Source organism: Macaca thibetana, chromosome 2 (genome assembly GCF_024542745.1).
Source record: "Macaca thibetana thibetana isolate TM-01 chromosome 2, ASM2454274v1, whole genome shotgun sequence".
Taxonomy (NCBI): domain Eukaryota; kingdom Metazoa; phylum Chordata; class Mammalia; order Primates; family Cercopithecidae; genus Macaca; species Macaca thibetana.
Window position 1 is genome coordinate 107,792,262 of NC_065579.1, and position 23,605 is coordinate 107,815,866.

General features: G+C 40.4%; 1 protein-coding gene and 1 non-coding gene across 2 annotated transcripts in view; both read right to left on the minus strand.

Annotated features, from left to right (window-relative positions):
• The window catches only part of TKT (transketolase), a 643,634-nt gene that overhangs the window by 149,312 nt on the left and 470,717 nt on the right, over positions 1-23,605 (minus strand). The window lies entirely within an intron of this gene.
• Positions 4,585-4,708, minus strand: LOC126949523 (small nucleolar RNA SNORA26). The gene has a single exon (XR_007723802.1). It is a non-coding gene; the product is annotated as a small nucleolar RNA SNORA26 (small nucleolar RNA).

A 23,605-nucleotide genomic window follows, 5' to 3' on the forward strand; every position in this document is an offset into this window, starting at 1 on the left:
AAGTCATCCTCCTGCCTTGGCCTCCCAAAGTGTTCGGATTATAGGCACAAGCCACCACACACAGGCTTCCGAGTTCTTTATTGCAAGCAAGCTTTGTTTCTCTTTTATATTCTGTCAGGGTTTGATTTTGAGGCATCTCCAGGTTGGGGTTTGGGAATATGCTTGTTGAATTTTATGTGGTTGTTATACCTCACCTCCTGCCCAGCTAGTTCATAGTCTCACTTTCAGAAGGTAGTAAGGAAATCTGGCCTTCACTAAAATCATGTCTACCGAATGGCAAAACGCTGGTGAATTTCATTAAAAAAATCAAGCTGCAAAAACTAGACTCTTAGAAGTCAAGATTGTGGTTGCCCTTGGTTGGGGGATGCAGATGACAATAATTTGTAAGGAAACATGAGGGAGGTTTCTGCAGTGCTAAGGATATTCTGTTTTTGGATCTGGATGCTGGTTACAGGGGTGTGTTTGATTTGTGAAAATTCGTCTTGTGGTACACTTACACAATGTGCACTGTTCTGCATGTTTGTTATACTTCAATACCAAGTTCATAATTCAGTTCAACCTCCAGATAGGTATGTATGATATCAACAAATTGGTGTAATTAACTGGGTACCAGAGTTCACTGACTTGGCCTGCTGCCTTTGAGATGACACCCGGCCATGGCCATGGATTCAAAAAGGTTTTGTTTCCATGGACAGCTGCATAGGTCAGAGCTCTGCATCAGGGCCCTGTTATCCTCACCATCTCCTAACAATGGATTTCAACAGCAAGGCCGTGTCTCAGCTGTGCCTCCTATGTATTGGGGCTGCTGGAATATAAACCCCTGGAGGAGGTGATGCTTTGAGTCAGGAGTAGCACTACCAGGCAGGCGTACTCCACTCCCTGCTCTGCCACTGGTGCCAGACCCCCAGAAACTATCACAGTGCTTGCCCTTTCCACCTGGACCCAGAGATGCCATGGTGGGTACCCATGACAAACTGACCCAACTGACATTCTAGTGGGCTCAGGCTCACAATACTAGATCTAAAATATTCCATGCTAAATGTATTTCAGCATTAAGATATTTTTGAATTTTAGAAAGGTGATACATAGCATTTAGTATATATTATACCATACTGGCAACATGGTCTGGGGTAGCTTTCTGTAATCAGACAGTGATGAATTTTTCCACTAAATGGAATAAAGACTACAAATAGTCTCATGTCAATTTAGTCCAAAGTGTGCTACCAAATGAGTCTGTGTCAAACTTCAAAAAGTTTTCTAGGCTGGGCGCAGTGGGTCATGCCTGTAATCCCAGCACTTTGGGAAGTGGAGGTGGGAGGATCACTTGAGTCCAGGAGTTCAAGACCAGCCTGGGCAACATAGTGAAACCCCATCTCTACAAAAAGAAAAAAAAAATTAACCAGATGTGTTGGCATGTTCTCATAGTCCTAGCTACTCGGTAGGCTGAGGTGGGAGGATCACCTGAGCCCAGGAGGTCAAGTCTGCAGTGAGCTGTGATTGTACCACTGCGCCCCAGCCTGAGTGACAGGGCGAAAATGTGCTAAAAAAAAAAAACAAAAAAACAAAAAAACCGTTTTTTTGGTATTCAGTTTGGGGACTTTGGAATTGCTCATGAGGTAGAACATGAGTCTGTCTCAGTCAGTTTCACCACTAAATAAATGAGTTTTAGTTCTTTCTCGACAGAGGTTCATGGGCAGAGGTGCTGAGTGGCACCTCTGGGGAAAGGTTTACTATGGGGAGGAATTTCACAATTAACTCAGGCTCCAGCTGTGCCTCTAGGTCGGTTAATATAGGTGGATGAGTGGCAAGATGATAACCTTGAAGGGACAGAGATGCCTGGGTAGCACAATCCTTTTTTGGATTCTACTCTCCTCTGTAGCACCTGCTAAGCTGTCAATGCTTGTTAACATTTCATTGATTTCTGTAGCACATTAGGGCCTTCCTGGAGTATTCAACCATAGCCAAGTTTATAATGTAAAATTTCTGGAGACTAATATTTATCTAAATTAAGTTAATTATAGGGATGATAAAGCTCACTTAGACATGTGTTTTGAAGAGATTAGAGTTGAATTTCCTAAACAAGAAGCAAGGGAAACCTTTCCTAGAAAATCGATTTGCCATCCTTCATGCTGATCATTTATGGGACATAAGTTCACTGTGGGAATGGCTTCTAAATGCCTCTGTTCAGAACCCTCTATTGGAGTGAGAGGAGAATAAAGAGACAGTTCTCACTTCACACTGGGAGAGTGTTCTCCTGCAGTCCCAAACGTAAATCTTGGTGTAAACTCTTTAAAAGGAGCAGTAAAGAAGGTGATGGTAAGAGCTCATATATGTGTGTCTAGGGATGAAAGATGGTAGCCAAAGGGAGGGAGTAGTTTGTAAGCTGATTCCAGTTGTAGCTGATAATTACATTTTACTGTGTTGTCATTTTTTTTTTTTGGTTTTTGAGACAGAGTCTCGCTCTGTCGCCCAGGCTGGAGTGCAGTGGCACGATCTCAGCTCACTGCAACGTCTGACTCCCGGGTTCAAGCTATTCTCCTGCTTCAGCCTGCTGAGTAGCTGGGAGTACAGGCACTCGCCACCACACCTGACTAATTTTTGTATTTTTAGTGGGGATGGAGTTTCACCATGTTGGCCATGCTGGTCTTGAAATCCTGACCTCAAGTGATCTGCCTGCCTCAGCCTCCCAAAGTGCTGGGATTACGGGCATGAGCCACCGCGCCCAGCCTATGTTGTCATTTTTATGGGTTGTGACAACCTCAGAAACCTTCCTGCCTTCCCCTTGTCACCACCATCATCTTTTTCCTATCATTAAATTTCATTTTCATTAGTTTAATAGATGTTTAGTGCATGATTTTCATTGAAGATGCTACAAAAATGGTAGGTGTTGGAGAAATGAAACTAAGACCTGGTCTTTGCTCTTTGTATCAGTCCGTTCTTGCACTACTATAAGGAAATACCTGAGACTGCGTAATTTGTAAAGAAAAGAGGTTTACTTGGCTCATGGTTCTGCAGACTGTATAGGAAGCATGATGCTTGGCTTTTGGGGAGCTCTCAGGAAACTTACAATCATGGTAGAAGGCAAAGGGGAAGTCAACACTTAACATGGCTAGAACAGAGAAAGAGAAAGCAGAAAGAGAAAGCAGAAAGCTGCACACTTTTAAATGACCAGATCTCATGGGAACTCACTACCACGAGAACAGCACCAAGAGGAAAATCCACCTGATCCAATCACCTCCAACACTGGGAATTAAAATTGACATGAGATTTGGGCAGGGACACTCATCCAAACCATTTCCTCTCTAAAGTTTATAGTCTGATGAGGTAGACAAATAAATTTAATAGTTATGTATGTACAGTAAGATACGTTTCTAAGTCTTGATATAGAAGTATTCATAAAGTGTTATGGGAGCACAGAGGGGATATCCAAATCAGCCCGAGTTAGAGGTAGGGAGAGCTTCTAATGAAAAATAATTTTTTTTTTTGAGATGGAGCCTCGCTCTGTTGCCCAGACTGGAGGGCAGTGGTATGATTTTGGCTCACTGCAACCTCTGCTTCCTGGGTTCAAGCACTTCTCCTGCCTCAACCTCCTGAGTGACTGGGATTATAGGCACCTGCCACTATGCCCATTTGATTTTTGTATTTTTACTAGACATGGGGTTTTGCCATGTTGGCTAGGCTGGTCTTGAACTCCTGACCTCAGGTGATCCGCTGCCTTGGCCTCCCAAATTGCTGGGATTACAGTTGTGAGTCACTGCACCCAGCGAAAATGATGCTTTTGAATTGACTTTTATTGCCTAACATTTAAAAAAATTTAAATAAAATGCACAGATTGTGATATAGCTCAATCAATTTTGACAATTGTATACATCCGTATTGACACCACCTCAATAGAGATATAAATCATAGTCATTTTCATCAACACAGAAAGTTCCTTTGTACTTCTTTCCAGCCAGTATCCCACCCCCAGCCACCTCCTCAGAGGCCACCAGATGAACTGCCTTTGGCCTGGGCATTTACAATTAGGAGGAGTGGTGGAAGGGCAGGTCCATGGAGGGAACAGTGTACAAAGGCATGGATGTGTGAGAGATTGTGGCACATGTAAGGGATCTCCAGCCCTCTGATCTCATCTTTTTGGGCTGAGGGCAAGTCATCTTTGTTAAATGAATGTTTGACAGAGATGAGGCTAAGTGCCAGGTCACCAAGGGATGGGACATTCAAGCAACTTGACTTTCATCCTGTAAGACAAAGGGGGCCATGGAAGGGTTTCAGGCAGGGTAGTGGTCTTCATGGTACACTAAGACTTTGATTTAATTAATTAATTATTTTAGAGACAGCGTCTTGCTCTGTCACCCAGTCTGGAGTGCAGTGGTGCAATCATAGCTCACTAAAGTCTTGAACTCCTAAGGCTCAAGTGATTCTCCCACCTTAGCCTCCCAAGTAGCTCAGACTACAGGCGTGCACCATCATGCTCAGCTTAAATGACCTTTTAAGCAGAGAAAACTTAAATGTCTCACTTGTTCTATGAACTATATACAAGTATCACAAAGGTGCTTAAACTGTGATAAATTTTTTTTCTGGTTAAGCTGTGACTCCAGACAGGATCTACAGAGGAGTTTTACAATCTCATCTCTGGGTTCTATGGATAATTACTTTAGCTTTCTGTGTTAGTCTCTTAAAGAACTGTGAACTTGCATTTTAAAGTTCAAATGGTTAAAACATTTTGAGGGCAAAGTTCTGTTTTATTGGTAGGAAACTGTTAAATTCATTCTTCTGTAAAAGAGAGTAATCAGTCCTTTTATGTGAGGAGGGACAAATATCTAATTAAAAAAATTCTGCTTGACATCAAACAATTGATCACATATTTCAATGAAGACAAAGTTTTATGCTCAGTGATAGTGTTGGATGGTGTCTGCATTTAAAATGCTCTTTCATATTAATTCAATATGTCATTGATGTCTGTCTTTGATTTACACAAAGGAGTCAGAGATGTTTCTTTTCTGTAGGGAGAATCTCAAAGGCAGAAGCCGAACTGACACTACAGAAGAAACGAAATAAGACTCATTACGACTTTTTGAGAGAGTGTTTGGTGCAGTGTCTTCTGACTAAATTGATAGTTCATTTGCTTTTGAGATATAAAAGGGAAAGCAGTTATCTGAAAGAAACTTCCAGTCTCTGCAGCAAGGTGGCCTACCTTTGGAAGTTCCTAGTCTAATGTTGACTGGTTGGTTTTGGGAATTGCTTCTGCCACCTTTCAACAAAGGAAACATTAAAATGAAAATTTATGTTTAAAATTACATTGTTTTTCATACTTTGAAAAGTGAACTTGGAGGAGTAACACTGGGTCTCAGTATTTTTATGCAAAAATTAAGGGAGTATAGACAATGAAAGCAACCCAGAAAGACACATTGAAAAAGAAAGTTAAATACAGTGACATACTATCTGAAAAGAACTAAAAGACGTTAAGAAACTGGTAAAAGACATGAAAGAGCATTATTCATCAGAATTAGAAAAACTTACAAATAGGGCGACAGAATTCAAGAAATAAGTAGAACCAAACCAGAAGAAACTCTAGAGCAAATAGACACAAGAGAAGGCAAAAAGAAGTATAAGTTCAAAGAAATGACAAAAAACATTGAAGAAGAGTGACAAATACAGATCAGAAAGATCTGGAATATGGATAGAGTCCCTGAAGCGAAAGAAGACCAAAGAAAGGGAACAGAATGAGTACTACAACTGAAAGTCAAGAAAACTTGCCTGGCCAGGGCAATGGCTCACACCTGTAATCCCAGCACTGTGGGAGGCTGAGGCACGAGGTGAGTGCATCACTTGAGCCCAGGAGTTTGAGACCAGCTTGGGCAACATAGTGAGACCCTGTCTCTACAAAATATTTAAACATTAAAAAAAAATTACCTGGGTGTTGTGGTGTGTGCCTGTAGTCCCAGCTACTCAGGAGGCTGAGGTGGGAGGATGGCTTGAGCCTGGGAGGTCGAGGCTGCAGTGAGCTGAGATTGCACCACTGCATTCCAGCCTGAGTAACAGAGCCAGACCCTGTCTCAAAAAGAAAAAAAAAAAAAAAAAAAAAAAAAAAAAGAAAAAAAATAAAAAATACTTTCCTGAAATATTTCCTGAAGTATTTTGAAATACAGATTGAAAAAGCACACCATGTACCTAAACATATTGACCCAGCGCTATTCTAGAAAGTATTTTAGGACATATTCTAGAAAAATTATTGGACTTGAAAGGAAAATAAACATTTCTCTTTTTTAGCAATATATTTGGCTTTCAAAAAATTTCTGTAAGCATTTAGACACAAATGGCATGTGACTTATGAAGAAAAGAAAATTAGATTATTATCAGACTTTTTGACAGAATAGATTTATGCCAAAATAAAATGGGATAACATACTTAAGATACCCAAGGATATCAAGTGTGAGGGAAAGACCTTCTATCCAGTAAGATTGACACAAACTGTGATCAACATGCAAGAACTACGGACCTCTTGTTCTCACGGGCTTTTATTAAAGCATCTACTCGAGATCAAGTCCACCAAAACAATTGGAGAAACATTGACACAAGAAGTGATGAGCATGAAATACATGGTTGCTTATAGAACTAAGACTAAATGAGAGTTTAAAGAGGAAATTATTGTATATAAAGGTTTTATAGACTGTCCAGCTAGATCTAGCTAAAAAGGGGGAGAGAATGAAGTTAGCCTGAGAAAAATATTTTAAACCGTTTAGTCAAAATATGTGGTGGCATTATTGTTATTGTTATTCTGAAATTGCCGCATGATCCTTATAGGTTAGCACAAATGATGGGATATTCCAATCCTGTCATCCTCTGGGTCCTTGAGAACCAGGATTCTTGGTATGGAAGTGCCTAGTAACAATGGGTAAGCAGCCATAATGCCTAGATTATGGTCTTGAAATACCATGTTCCGCTAAAGCAAACCTGGGCTGCTTGGAGAAATGGCTGATTCCAAATCTGGAATAGGAAATGTACAAGACGAATGGGAATATCTTGACCTACCACACAGTAGAGAAGTTACCAAAGACTACTAGAGTTGTGGGCAGAAGGTTCTTGAAATTTTTTTGAAGAGAGAGGGTCTCACTATGTTGCCCAGGCTGGTCTCAAACTCTTGGGCTCAAGTGATGTTCCCACCTTGGCCTCCCAAAGTGCTGGGCCTACTGGTGTAATCTCTGCACCTGGCATTTCAGGGGCCATTTTGAAGAACCTCTCACAGGTTAAAAAGGAAACAATTTCTGCCTTAATAAGGATAGTGTTTAAATATTTTAAAATCCATGAGTTCATAATAATCTTTATTTTATTTTTAAAATTTTTCTTATTTATTTATTTTTGAGATGGAGTTTTGCTCTTGTTTCCCCAACTGGAGTGCAATAGCACGACCTTGGCTCATTGCAACTTCTGCCTCCTGGGTTCAAGCGCTTCTCCTGCCTCAGCCTCCCGAGTAGCTGGGATTACAGGCATGAGCCACCACACCCAGCTAATTTTGTATTTTTAGTAGAGATGGGGTTTCGCTATGCTGACCAGGCTGGTCTCAAACTCCTGACCTCAGGTGATCCACCCACCTTGGCCTCCCAAAGTGCTGGGATTATAGGTGTGAACCACTGCACCTGGCCTGTTTTTTATTTTTCTATTGCCCAGGCTGTAGTGCAGTGGCACCATTTTGGCTCACTGCAACCTCCGCCTCCTGGGTCCAAGCGATTCTCCTGCCTCAGCCACCCAAGTAGCTGGGATTACAGGCGTATGCCACAATGCTCGGCTAATTTTTGTATTATTAGTAGAGACTGAGTTTCACCATATTGGCCAGGCTGGTCTTGAACTCCTGGCCTCAACTGATCTGCCCGTCTTGTCCTCCCAAAGTGCTGGGATTACAGACATGAGCCACCTTGTCTGGACCATAATAATCTTTAAAAAGAAAATGAATTGATTGCATTCTGAAGATGACAGATAAACAATTCATCATTGTGGAAATAGTGTAAATAAAAACAGAGAACCAACGATTTACCTTGCCTTTTCTTTATGAACTGTACAACTGGGTAATCAAATAGTAGATGAGGGGAAGCATCTCTTTGTAAAATTATTCCAGCTAAAAAATAAAAACAGTAGGATAGAATTAGAATGACACCATCCTAACTATCCCAAATGGATCAGTGAACCTAGGCATTGAGCTGACATTAAAAAAAAAAAAAGTGAAAAGCAGGCATGATGTACCTCTTTTTTTTTTTTTTTAGGGTATCTTTTCATTTATTTGTGAATTATTTAGTTTTTTTTTAATTTATTTTTTATTATTATTATACTTTAAGTTCTGGGGTACATGTGCATAATGTGCAGGTTTGTTACATATGTATACTTGTGCCATGTTGCTGTGCTGCACCCATCAACTCGTCAGCATCCATCAACTCGTCATTTACATCAGGTATAACTCCCAATGCAATCCCTCCCCGCTCCCCCCTCTATCGAAACACTACCACTTAATTTTGCCAGAGGAATGGAATCTAAGACCCATCAATCCTTTGGATTTAGCTGCCAATTTTCAGGAAATACAGAGGATAGAGGAACATGCTGAACTGCACCATGCGTATGCAGTCATCGAAGCCCAGATTGCAGGAAACTCTGCATATAATACAGCCTCTGTCCTTCAATACATACATTGTGAGAGAAAGAAAGAGACTGAGGGAGATATACCAAGTTAAAAAAAGGGAGCAAATGAAATGCACACTTAGGTGATAAAACAATAAAGTAGCATAAGAAAAGTGATTAATGTGCTGTTGGAGGGCTGGGAAAGGCTGTGGTTAGTATGGTGTATACGGTGGAGTTTCTTGGGTGGCTGGCTAAACTCTATTTCTTGACCTGGGTAGTGATTACAAAAATGCTTACCAAGACTTTTATCATTAATATATTACTATATTTGCTTTTCTCCATATGCCATATGTGGCCATCTATCAATCCCTCCATCCACCTATTAATCCATCTTATTTCTGGATGCGTTTAAAAGTAAATGACAGATATTTGTATACCTCCCCCTCATTACTTCTGTACTCTAATACCATTAACTAGAGTTCAATATTGAGTTTTTCTTTTCTTTGTTTTTTCTTGAGACAGGGTTTTGCTTTCGCCCAGGCTGAAGTGCAGTGGAGCTATCATGGCTAACTGCAGCATCTACCTCCTGGGCTCAAGTAATCTGCCCACCTCAGCCTCCCAAGTAGCTGGGACCACTGGTGTGCACCACCATACCTGGCTAATTTTTGTATATTTTGTAGAGATGCAGTTTTGCTATGTTGCCCAGGCTAGTCTCAAACTCCTGAGCTCAAGCGATCCTCCTGCCTTGGCCTCCCAAAGTGCTAGGATTACAGGTATGAGCCACCCAGTCTGGCCTGTTGTTTTCTTTTGATGTAAAACTTACATAAAATGAAATAAACTTATTTGAAATGTATACTCACTGAGTTTTGACAATGCATACACCCACATAACTCAAACTCCTATTAAGATATACATCACCATTGATCGCCCCCAAAATTTCCTCTTTTTTTTTTTTTTTTTTTTTGAGATGGAATCTTACTGTGTCGCCAGGCTGGAGTGTAGTGGCGGGGTCTCAGTTCACGTCAACCTCCGCCTCCCGGGTTCAAACTATTCTCCTGCCTAAGCCTTCTGAGTAAGCTGGGACTACAGGCATGCACCACCACGCCCAGCTAATTTTTGTATTTTTAGTAGAGACGGGGTTTCACCATGTTGGCCAGGATAGTCTTGATCTCTTGACCTCGTGATCTACCTGTCTTGGCCTCCCAAAGTGCTGGGATTACAGATGTGGGCCACCGCACCTGGCCTTCCCTCATTTTTTTAAGTCTCTAAAATCTGAATGTATTTTTCTTCAAATTCAAACATGAAATTAATTTTCTTTCAAGTAAAATAAAAAAAATTACATGTTTTACTTCTCTTGCTCCTCTCTCTCTCTCTCTCTCTCTTTCTTTCTCTCTCTCCCTCTCTCTCTTTCTTTCTCTCTCTCCCTCTCTCTCTTACTCTCTTTCTTTCTTGACAGAGTCTAACTCTGTTGCCCAGGGTGGAGTGCAATATGGCCTGATCACAGCTCACTGCAACCTCGAATCTTGGGCTCAAGCAATCCTTCTACTTCAGCCTCCCAAACACTAGGACTACAGGCATGTGCCACAACACCAGCTAATTTTTTATATTTTTTGTAGAGATGAGGTCTTGCTATGTTGCCCAGGCTGGTCTCACACTCTTGGCCTCAAGTGATCCTCCTGCTTCGGCCTCCCAAAGTGCTGGGATTACAGGTGTGAGCCACCACACCTGAGCCCTGGCATTCTCAATTTTGTAGATATACTCCAGGAATCTCACTTTGGATTATTATTAGTAATAGTACTGAGAGGCAGTGTAGAATGGTGGTTAAGATTCTGGTGGCAGACTGCCCAGGTTTGAATCTCAGCTTCTTCCGTTATCAATGGTGTGACCTTGGTAATTAACTTCTCTGCCTCAGTTTTGTCCTTTGAAGGATAGAGTTAATACCTTCATCAAAGGGTGGTTGTGAGGATTAAGTGAGGAAATATATGTAAAGCACTTAGAATAGTGTCTGGCATTTAGTGAACAATATAGATATGCTCAATTTTTTATCATTATTAGATTACCATTTTATATTACATATTATTTCTTTCAAAACTATTTTTACATTTGCCTTCAGATATAAAATTGTATTAGCAAAAATTATATTAACCATAATTATTTAGACTTAATTAGATTTGCATGTCGATTGGAAGCACCCAGTGACTTAACTATGGATCATCCATGTAGTCTGGAACCATGGTTCTAGCATCCTCCAGAGCCCACCTGTTTGGTGTAAGTCCCATGTGGTCATTAGGAAGCCATATCCCTTCTCTCTTCAGTTTCTTCTTCTATGAAATATAAGGGATACCACAGACTCATACAGGAGATTCCTCACACTCATCATAGGAACTACTTGGTTATAAATGAAATTATTCATACAAGAACCTGTGGAAGTCTCAAGGAAATCAATACTCTGCAAATGCCTGTGATTGTTGCTATTTATCATTCTCCTGGTGAGTCAGTCCTTTTCATCACTCAGGCATACTAACTTTAGCAGATGGGGTCAGCCTGCAGAAGATCAATTACTGGTCTCCTTATTTCTTCTTCCTTGTCATCTTCCCCAAGGATCCCCCCCAATCTCCACCACCATTTCCCAGCCATATCTTTTGTATAACATGGTCAGCAGTCATTATGACAGCTCCAGGCCATCCAGGACTTCTTAGGGGTTGGATATACACTTTTCTCTGTGAGAAAGCAGGAAGACTTCTACCATTTCTTTGAAATAGCCTTGCAGCTTTGGAATTTAGGGCAGTCATTTGGAATTCAGTTTGATTTTTACCTTGTGTATCTTTACTCCTATGTAGTCAGACCTCTGGGGTTTACTGGCAGAAGGTACAGCAGATACTTTATTTCATAAAGATGAATTTTTTAATATGTTAAACTAACTTGTTTCTGTTTTCTGTCTTTTGAGGCTCTCCTAATGTCTCCTTTCTCTCAGACAAGAGAACCTACCTTTAAAGTTAAAAAACACATAAAATCTGTCAATATCTATTGTCTTATTAATGAATAAGACTGAATTTTAAGTTTTATTTTACATTTTATATATTGTCTACATATGTGATAAAACCCTGTCAAAATCATGTGAAAATTTCAAAGATTTACTAGACTCTTCTATATATGGTTACATTAAAATTTTAAGCCACACATGTTGCCCAGGCTGGTCTTGAACTCCTGGGCTCAAGTGATCTTCCTGTTTGGGTCTCCCCAAGTGCTGGGATTACAGGTGTGAGTCACCACACTTGGCCCTATAAGTTCTTTACATAATTGAGAGGTGGTATCTTGATAATACTAATTTATTAAAATTGATTTGTGCTGCTGGTTCTGAAACAAGGTGGAATAGACTTACTTTTGACTACTTTTCCCCTCTAAATACAACGAAATCTCTTGAAAATATTGGAACAGACAATTATAAAAGGTCTCTGAAAGCTAGAAAGATGACAGAGTAGTAGGAAACCCCAGGATATGAGGAACGACAACATGCTGAGTTTTCTGGGTTTTCTTTTTGTCTTGCATATGCCCCTGGCCTGGATGCCGGAGAGGCCTGTAGTCTGAAACTACCCACAGGCATAGGCATAAGAACCTAAGGAAAGCCTGCCCTCTCTGGCCAAAGAACCAGGAGAGGGGAAGCCCAACAGAGACCTAGTGGGGAACTAAAACCCCTGTTTCACACCACAGGCCAGTAGACAGTACAATCTGTTGGCAACAGTGGTGGCAGCAAAATTCCAAGCCATCCAAGACACTGCTCCACAACCAGGGCATTGGCAGGCAGTCCGATCTGTCCACAGTGGCAGAGACGGTGAATCTTCGTGTCACCCTGCTCTCTACCCACTGGCATAAGGCGACCCAAGCCTAGTGGCTTTTGCTACAACCCCTACTGCCAGAAAACCACCAAGCACTAGCAGGTGGCTAAAAGAAGCACCTTCAGCCCCTGCAGATGGCATCAGCAGGAATGAGCAGGAACCCTATCAGCACCAGAAGAACAAAACACACCAGAATAACATTGCAAGGGCTCTCAAAACTCAACTGTCATTGGAACAACAAGCCCACAAAGTAGGCCGGAACTTATAGGCTAAATCTAAGCAGAGTGACAGTCTGCTAAAATAGAATATTTAAATATAATCTAGAGTCTTCTAGCATAATAATCATAATGTCCAGTGATAAAAACAAATCATTAATTCTACCAGGAACCAGGAAAACCACAGTTTGAATGAGGAAAGACAACTGATGCCGATGACAAGATGAATCAGATGTTGGAATTATTTGACAAGGATTTTAAAGTAGCCATCAAAAAAAATGCTTCAACAATCAATTACAAATTCTCTTGAAACAAGTGCAAGATAGAAAATATCAGTAAAGAAATAAAAGTTATAAAAAGAGACAAATGGAAATTATGAAATTGAAAATCCAATAATTGAAACAAAAAACTTACTGGATAGCCTCAGTAGTGGAGTGGAGAAAACTGAGGACAGAATCAGTAAATTTGAAGATGGATCAATAGAATTTACTGTGTCTGAGCAGCAGAAAGAAAATAGCTGGAAAAAAAATGGGCCAGGTGCAATGGCTCACACCTGTAATCTCAGCACTTTGGGAGGCCGAAGTGGGAAGATCACCTGAAGTCAGGAGTTCGAGACCAGTCTGGCCAACATGGTGAAATCCCATCTCTACTAAAGTACAAAAATTAGCTGGGCGTGGTGGCGGGTGCCTGTAATCCTAGCTACTTGGGAGGCTGAGGCAGAGAAGTGCTTGAACCCGGGAGGTAGAGGTTGTAGTGAGTTGAGATGGCGCCACTGCACTCCAGACTGGGCGACAGAGCAAGACTCCATCTCCAAAACAAACAAGCAAACAAATAAAAACAGAGCCTTAGAGATCTGTGAGACAATAACAAAAGAAGAAACATGTGTATCACCAGAGTTCCATAAGGAGAGGAGAAAGAGAATAGTGCTGAAAGAGTATTTGGGAGGAATAATGGCTGCAAATGTCCAAAATTTGATGAATAAACCCCAATAAGATAAGCACAAAGAAACCTACACCAAGACACATAATTAAACTTCTAAAAACTAAAAAATAAAAAACACGTTAAATTAACAGCCAAAAAGAAATGACACATTTCCAACGGAGAACACGGATTTATTTATTTAATTTTTTAAATTTTACTTTAAGTTCCAGGATACACGTGCAGAACGTGCAGGTTTGTTAATAGGTATACATGTGCTATGGTGGTTTGCTGCACCTATCAACCTGTAATCTAGGTTTTTTTTTTTTTTTTTTTTTTTTTTTTTTTTTTTGAGACGGAGTCTCGCTCTGTCACCCGGGGTGGAGTGCAGTGGCCAGATCTCAGCTCACTGCAAGCTCCGCCTCCTGGGTTCACGCCATTCTCCTGCCTCAGCCTCCCAAGGAGCTGGGACTACAGGCGCCCGCCACCTCGCCCGGCTAATTTTTTGTATTTTTTTAGGAGAGACGGGGTTTCACCGTGTTAGCCAGCATGGTCTCGATCTCCTGACCTCGTGATCCTCCCGTCTCGGCCTCCCAAAGTGCTGGGATTACAGGCTTGCGCCACGGCGCCCGGCCTGTAATCTAGGTTTTAAGCCCCTCATGCATTGGGTATTTGTCCTAATGCTCTCCCTCTCCTTGCCCTCCAGCCCCGACAGGCCCCAGTGTGTGTGAGAACACTGATTTAAATGACAGCAGTTTTCTCACCTGAAACCATGGGGATTATGGGGAAGTGGCACAACAGTTTTCAAGTGCTGAAAGAAAAGAATCATGAACCCCAAATTCCATATTTGAAGAGATTATCCTTCAGGAATAAAGACATTCTCAAACAAGGGAAAACTAAGATAATTTGTTGCTAGCGGATCTACCCTTAAAGAGTGGCTAAAGGAAGCTCTACAATAAAAATAATAACAGAAGGCTCAGACATCAGAAAGGACAGAAGAACAACAAAATGAGTGAAAATAGATGTAAACATAATAGAGCAAGTTTAACATCATACGATATGGCACTCAGTGTATCTAGAGGAAATATTTATATTTTAAAACAGTGAGGAGAAGGAGACCTAAATGAAAGTAAGTTTTCTATATTTCACTTGATTCAAAAATGTCAACACCAGAAGACTGTGATAAATGACACACCCACCAATAAGAAGGTTTACAAAGCAATGTACTAAAAACATTATAAATAAATAAAAATGAAACTCTAAAAATTGTTCATGTGACCCATAAGAAGCAAGAGCAAAGAAACAGAGTAACAGGAAACAGAGGAAGCTAGGCACAGTGGCTCATGCCTGTACTTTGGGAGGCCGAGGCAGGAGGACCACTTGAGTCCAGAAGTTTGAGACCAGCCTGGGCAACATAGTGAGACCCTGTCTCTACAAATAATTTGAAAGTTAGCTGGGCACAGTGGCACACACCTGTAATCCCAGCTACTCAGAAGGCTGAGATGGGAGGAGGGAGGATTGCTTGAGCCCAGGAGGTCAAGACTGCGGTGAGCTATGATTGCACCATTGTGCTCCAACCTGGATGACAGAATGAAACACTGTCTCAAAAAACAAGAAGGAAAGAAAGGAAAGAAAGAAAGAAAGAAAGAAAGAAAGAAAGAAAGAAAGAAAGAAAGAAAGAAAGAAAGAAAGAAAGAAAGAGAAAACAAAGAGAGGGAACAAACAGAAAACAAGTAATAAAATGACAGACTTAAGCCTCAAAATATCAATAATTATTTTAAATGTAAGTGGTCCAAGTACAACAACTAAAAGGCAGAGATTGACAGAGTGTAGTTTATAAATGATCTAACCATATTCTGTGTACAAGAAACTAACTTCAAACACAACAACGTAGGTTTAAAGTAAAAGGATTAGTAACAACTACAACAAAAAGCAAGAATGGCTATATCAGTATTAGATAACATAACCTTCAGAGCAAAGAAAGTTACTAGGGACAAAGAGGGACATCACATAATGATAAAAGCCTCTATCCCCAACTATACATAGCAATTCTAAATGTGCATGAAACAAACAACTTAGCTTCAAAACACATAAAGTAAAACTTGATAGTTTTACTTTACTAGGCCAAATGGGCCAAACGCAAGAAAGTGAAGTTGGACCCTTACTAAACACCATATACCAAAAATAACTCGAAATGGATCAAAGACCTAAATTTCAGAAATAAACTATAAAACTCTTAGAAGAAAACATAGGGATAAATCTTCATGACCTTAGATTAGGCAACAGTTTCTTAAATATGATATTAAAAGCACAGGTGACAAAAGAAAAAAGATAACTTGGACTTTATTAAATTTAAAAAGTTTTGTCCTTCAAAGGACCAAGGACAAGCTGGGCATGGTGGTGTGCACTTGTAGTCCCAACTAGTCAGGAGGCTGAGGCAGGAGGATTGCTTGAACCCAGGGCTTCAAATCCAACCTGAGAAATATAGTGCCCATATCTAAAACAAACAAACAAACTAAAAAATGACAAAGGATGAAGGATACCATCAAGAGAGTGACATGACCTACAAAACGGAATAAAATGTTTGCAAATCATATCTCTGATTGATAAGGGGTTAATATCCAGAATATATAAGGAACTCCTACAACACATTGAAAAGCCCAGTTAAAAATAGGCAAAGTACTTGAATAGACATTTCTCCAAAGAAGTTATACAAATGCCCAATAAACTCATGAAAACATGCTCAACATCATAGTCATTTGGGAAATGCAAATCAAAACCTAATGAGGGAAAATAGTATGGCAATTTCTCAATAAATTAAACATAGAATTACCAAATGATCCAGCAATTCCACTTCTGGGTATATATCCAAAAGAATTAAGACTAGGGACTTGAATAGATATTTTTACACTAATGCTCACAGCATTATTCATAATAGCCAAAAGGTAGAAAACCTGTCACTAGTAATGGATGAATGGATAAATAAAATCTGTTACATACATACCATAGAATATCATTGAGCCTTAAAAAGGAGGGAAATGCTGACATATGCTACAACGTGGATGAACCTTGAAGATATGCTAAGTGAAATAAGCGATACACAAAAGGACATATATTGTGATTCTGCTTTTTTTGTTTGTTTGTTTGTTTTTTGAGGCAGGGTGTCACTCTGTCATCCAGGTTGGAGTGCAGTGGTGCAATCATGGCTCACTGCAGCTTTGACCTCCCGGGCTCAAGTGATTCTCCCACTTCAGCCTCCTGAGTAGCTGGGACTACAGGTGTGCGCCACCATACACACCTCTAAAAATAGAGATGGTGTCTCACCATGTTGCCTAGGCTGATCTTGAACTCCTGAGCTCAGGTGATCTGCCCACCTTGGCTTTCCAAAGTGCTGGGATTACAGGCTTGAGCCACTGTGCCCGGCCTTGATTCCACTTATATGAGTCCCTAAAGTAGTCAGATCCACAGACAGTGGAGCAGTGGTTTGAACACAGAGAAGGGAGTATGGGCTGTTACTGCTTAATGGTTACAGAGTTTCAGTTTGAGATGATGAAAAATTTTGGAAATGGTGGTGATGATTATATAACATTGTGACTGCAATTGATGCCACTAAGTGATTTAATATGATAAAATGGTAAATTTTGTGTTATATATATTTTACCACAATGAAAACAATGTATTTGAAATGTGCAGCCCCTATAGCCCACTGGAGGGGACTGGTAAGGGGGAAGAAACATAATCGACTAGAGTCTTCTTCGGGTCTCTACTGGGAGTAGAGGATGTGTGCACCAGGCAGGTCTCTTGAGCAGCCTGTGTTTGCGGTACCTTAGTGATCAAGACAAGTCATGTAAAGGAGAGCTACTTTCTCAACTGTCAGATTTGAGGATCTTTAAGTAGAACTTCAATTCTCAGCCATGAAATCTGAACTTTATGTAACAGGTGAATGAGGAAAAATTTGTGTCACTTATTTTCCCTCCCGTGTTTTTCAAATACAAATTGTATTGTCAGCTGTGGAGTGACAAAGTAGATGTGCTGATCTGGAGAAGAAAGAGCTCAATGTTTCCCCAGGGCTACTGGAAATCCTCATGTGACATTATATCAGACTCCAATCCCTTGTGCTCTTGCATTTGTTAAATCTAAGTCCTTGAGCTATCTGCCATCTCAGGAAAGTGAAATGCTCAGGTTTGACTTCACAATGGGGTCAGAGTGTCACATCCTAAGCAACTGGTAACATCAGAGAAGTGGCCCAGTGCATGAGGTGCATTCCTTCACTATGACCCAGGTTTCCGAGGTCCCTTAAGTCACACAAAGAAGGCTGTTTTGATGAACTTTTTGCTGAGTTATCTCTGAAATTTGGCATTGAAAGATTAATTTGACCTTCACCTAATTAAAAAAAAAATAGAAAGAGAACATTAATATTACTCATGAGACATTAAATACACTGTTTTCAAGAAGAAGACACTTTTTTTTTTCTATTTTTGAGACCGAGTCTCACTCTGACACCCAGGCTGGAGTGCAGTGGTGCAGTCTCGGCTCACTGCAACCTCTGCTTCCTGAGCTCAAGCGATTCTCCTGCCTCAGCCTCCCAAGTAGCTGGGATTACAGGTGCGTGCCACCATGCTCGGCTAATTTTTTGTATTTTTAGTAGAGACGGGTTTTCACCGTATTGGCCATGCTGGTCTCAAACTCTTGACCTCAAGTGATCCACTTGCGTCGGCCTCCCAAAGTGTTGGGATTACAGGTGTGAGCCACCGTGCCTGGCCCAAGATACTTCATATAAACATTTGCTGTACATTTTGCATATGTTTATGTTGAGCTATTAAATATATCAATTAAGTTCTTAGATATTACTTATGGTTTTAATATATCTAGGTGTGTTGCACTCCCATACAATTTGTATTAAAGGATGCACCGAACACTGTATTGCTGGCTGGAGATCATTCATTCATTCGTTAAGCATTTAATCGGTAGGTATGTGCAAGGTACTCTGTTATACCTTGAATCCCGATCTAAAAGCACACTCTCCCTGTCACCCCTACTGCCATAAATATGCCAGGGGCAGGGACCAACCTGGGAGCCTTGGCAGGATGCCTCACACTGCACAAAAGCTGCTGTGCTCTAGCAAAGCCTAGGATTGCTTTGCTAATTCCCAGGAATTTAGAGAACAAGGTGACAAGGTGTTGGTGTTTTGTGTATCTCTTTAAAAAAATCATATCAATAAAGGGTTTTCTTAATTTTCCATGTCACCAATCACTTCCTCCCAAACATCACTTGCAAGCGGATGGACTTTATCTCTCTCTACAGAGTGGAACCTGAAGTATAGATACATATTGGTCTGCTCAGGATCATCTAGTGAGTTATTGACGGATTCGGGGATGTCAAGCGCCAGTCAAGAAAGGAATTGCCTCTCCTTTTATGACACCTTCCTTCACCTTCCCAGTCAGTCTTGATCTCTCCCATCACCTCTGTCTTACAGAACTCACTCTCTAAGCTCTCATGGCACATAGTTTTGTACCTTGTCATTTCCACAGCTAGATTGCAGGCTCTTTTGAGTCTCTCTAGCAGAGGATAGTACATGGTGGCCTTCCCTGGCAATACTTCTGTATCTTTTTATCTTTTGTGTCTTTCTGTCTTCTCTTCTGCTTCCATAGTGTATCTATGCCTTTCTATGTATCATCTCCTAAGGGAGAGTGATTTTCTCAAAACAGATTTTGTCTATATTATAATTATGATTGGGACCAGCCTGAGGTGGTTGTGGTAATGAGGGTCTTCTTGGGATAAAGTTTTCTTTTTGTTTTTTCCAATCTAAAGGAGCAATTCTCCTTTTCAGGGACCTTGATATACCTAAGGGAAAGATAGGTAGTTCTAGAACTAGAACTAAAGGTCTAGTTAGGAAATATGGTTTTCTTTTCTTTTAAAATAATTATTGGCCGGGTGGGGTGGCTCATAACTGTAATCCTAACACTTTGGGAGGCCAAGGCAGGAGGATGGCTTGAGCCCAGGAGTTTGGGACCAGCCTGGGCAACATAGTGAGACCCCAGCTCTACCAAAAAAATTAAAAAAATTAGCTGGGCATGGTGGCATGTGCCTGTAGTCCCAGCTACTCAGGAGCTGAGGTGAGAGGATTGCTTGAGTCCAGGAGTTCGAGGCTGCAGTGAGCCGTGTTCAAGCTACTGCACACTCCAGCCTGAGTGACAGAGCAAGACCCTGTCTCAATATTTTAAAAAGAGAAAAATAAATAAAATAATTATTATAAAATATTTGATACATACATATATATAATTAACTCTTATAACACATATATATTTATGTATAAATATATAAACATATGTAAGTTATAAAGGTTAATAATAAAATGAATACCAGAGAAGCAAATATCCAACTTAAAAATAAAACATCACCAATACTGTCAAAGCTACCTTTACATTTCTCCTTAATTTCATCTCTCTGCATTCTCTCTACCCACTCCATTGAGACACTGTCGTGAATTTTGTGTTTGTCATTTCCTTACTTTTTAAATAGATTTGTTTTTTTTTCTTTTTTTCTTTTTTTTCAGACCTCTCAGGGATAAATTTTCTTTATAGATTTAATACATAAGTATTGATCACAAAACAATGTATTATTTAGTTTTGCATTTTTGAACTTCAGATAAATATAATACAGTACATTTTTGGATTTTTTAAGCTTAGTATTATATTAGAGTCAAATGTTATTTTATGTAGAGTTATAGTCCATCTATTCTCACTGTTATGCAGTACTCCATTATGTGACTATTCCACTATATATATATATATATATATATATTTTTTTTTTTTTTTTTGAGAGGGAGTTTTGCTCTTGTTGCCCTGGCTGGAGTACAATGGCGTGATCTTGGCTCACTGTAACCTTCACTTCCCAGGTTCAGGTGATTCTCCTGCCTCAGCCTCCTGGGTAGCTGGGATTACAGGCATGCACCACCATGTCTGGCTAATTTTGTATTTTTAGTAGAGACGGGGTTTTTTTCTCCATGTCGGTCAGGCTGGTCTTGAACTCCCGACCTCAGGTGATCCACCTGCCTGGGCCTCCCAAAGTGCTGAGATTACAGGTGTGAACCACCATACCCTGCCATTCCACAGTATTTTTAATCATTCTCCAGTTACTGGAAACTTTGGTTGTTTCTGTGTGTGTGTGTGTGTGTGTGTGTGGTTTTTTTTTGCGACAGGGTCTCATTGTGTCACTCAGGCTGGAGTACAGTAGTGCGATCTTTGTTCACTGCAGCCTCAACCTCCTGGGCTCAGGTGATCCTTTCATCTTAGCCTCCCTGGTAGCTGGGACTACAGGTACATGCCACCATGCCTGGTTACTTTTTAAATTTTTTTATAGAGACAGGGTCTCATTATGTTGCCCAGGCTGGTCTTGAACTCCTGGACTCAGGCATTCCTCCCCCCTTGGCCTCCCACAGTGCTGGGATTATAGGCGTGAGCCACCACACCTGGCCGGTTGCTTCCGTTTTTTTTTTTTCTGTTAGTAACAATGCTGCTAGAAGATTCTTTCTATGTCTCCTAGTCCAGACATGTGAGGGTTTTTCTAAGGTATTTGGCAGTTCTTGGTTTGATTTACTCTCAGATCCAGTTCTTGCCCTTCTGCTGCTCTGCTTTATATTACAGGAGGTGGATCCCCATAGGCTGCGTGTTTCAGGGTTTTGTGTCCGCCGGGTTGGTGTGTGGGAGGCACCAGAAAGGGAGAGTGGAGTGAAAGAATCCAGGTATTTGTTCCCCTCTGTGTCTTGAACAGTCTTTTTGGAAGTAGCAGTGGCTGAGTGTCTTCCTGGCTCTCGGTTCTGGATAGGTCCACTGTGGTTCTAGCTTCTGCCAGGTGATTATTGTCCATGCATTTCTATACCATTGCTTCCTTTGTCTTGCTAGCCTAGGGGTCATCAAGCTTTTCTTGTAAAGGAGCAGAGAGTAAAATACTTTAGTCTTTACAGGTCATACAGCCTCTGTCGCACTCAGCTCTGTGAGTGGGTGTATCTGTGTTCCAATAAAACTTTATTTCCAAAAACTAGCAGTGAGCTGGATTTGGTAGTAGGCTAGTGTTGGCTGCCTCTTGCCTAGCCTAAGGGCTGTAGTTAGCAGCCTGCTGCTGCTAATGTTTCCATTGCTTCATTAACCTGCTTGGTTTTTCAGATGTTTCATCACATCACAATTTCCTTCACTCATTACCCTATGTCACAAATACTTAGGTGTTTGCAGATTTTCTGGTAGGACTCTGGCTGCATTGTAAGTTATGTACATTTTCAGCCCTAACAAGATAATGTCTAATTATTTTCTAAAATTCATTGTACCAATTTCCAGTTCTTCCAGATACATGAAAGAGTTCTCTTTGATTCATATCTCTGCTAACACTTGGTGTTATCAGACCTCTTAATTTTGGCTAACTTGGTGGGTTTAAAACGGTATATCAAACCATTGGCATATTATCATGGTATTAAATTTCATTTACTGGCCGGGTGTGGTGGCTCAAGCCTGTAATGTCAGCACTTTGGGAGGCCGAGGCAAGAGGATTTCTTGAGACCAGCCTAGGCAACATCATAGTGAGATCCCATCTCTACAGAAAATTAAAAAATTAGCTGGGCATGGTGGCATGTGCCTGTGGTCTCAGCTACTCCTAGGAGGCTGAGGTGGGAGGCTTGCTTGAGCTGGGGAGATCAAGGCTGCACTGAACCGTGTTCTTATCACTGCACTACATCCTGAGCAACAGAGTCAGACCCTGTCTCAAAAAAAAAATCATTCACTCACTTGCTATATTTATTCACTGTTCATGTTTCTTTTTCTGTGAAATCTCTGTTCCCAGGGATAAAACTCAAAATATTTTTAAAACATGTTAAACAATATGGCAGATTTTTCACACTCAGTATTTCAAAGTTGTGCTACTGGATGAGTATCAACCCCATCTATTCCATTCTTTGTTCATTTGGTTGTCTTCTTTCTCCCCTTTCAGTTATAATTCTTTCTATTATTTATTTTAATGGTTGTTCCAGTACTAATACTATACATTCTTAGCCTATCAAAGTATTTATAGTGAATATTGTACCACTTCACACTTCAGGTGTGCCACCTGATACTTTCCACGTCCAATAACCTTAAAATGGTACAATTCCATTAACCTGCCACCCCATTCGTTGTGCTGTTACAGTAACATCTTTTATTTCTATATACATGATAAATGCCACCTTACAATATTATTTTTTTCTTTAAGCAGTCAGTGGTCATTGAAAGGAATTAGAAGATAAAAAAGTTTTAAAAATTTACCCTCTTATTTACCAATTCTGGCACTCTTCATTTTTTTTTTTTCTGTAGTTCCAGATTTCCATCTGGTATTATTTTTCTTTATCCTGAAGAATATAATATCCTTTCGCATTTCTTGTAAAGCAGGTCTGCTGGTGCCAGATTCTCTTGGCTTTTGTTTATCTGAAATGTCTTCATTCATCCCTGTTTTGGAAGGATACTTTTGTTAGATACAGAATTATGGGATGTCAGCTTGTTTTTTTTCTTTCAGCACTCTAAATATATCATTCCAATGTCTTATAGCCCTCATTGTTTGTAAGGAGAAGTCAGCTGTTATTCATTTCATTGTTTCCTGTATGTAATCTCTCTCTCTCTCTCTCTCTTTCTTTTTTAACTGTGGGCTTTCAAAATTTTTCTCTTTGTCTTTAGGTAAAGATGTACCAATGGTGTGCCCAAGTGTGTGTGAGTTTTTTTTTTTTTTTTTTAATTTGGCCTATCTTTATTTATCTGTAAGTCAAGTTTCACATTTAAATTTGGAAAACTTTTGGCCATTCCTTACTCGTATAACTATCTGTTGCACTTTCATCCTCCTTCTGGGACTCCTTTTAATGTATGTGAGACTGGTAATTTTTATAAATTCCTGAGGCCCAGTTCACTTTCTTTTTCCTTCCTTCCTTCCTTCCTTCCTTCCTTCCTTCCTTCCTTCCTTCCTTCCTTCCTTCCTTTCCTTCCATCCTTCCTTCCTTCCCTCTCTCTTTCTTTT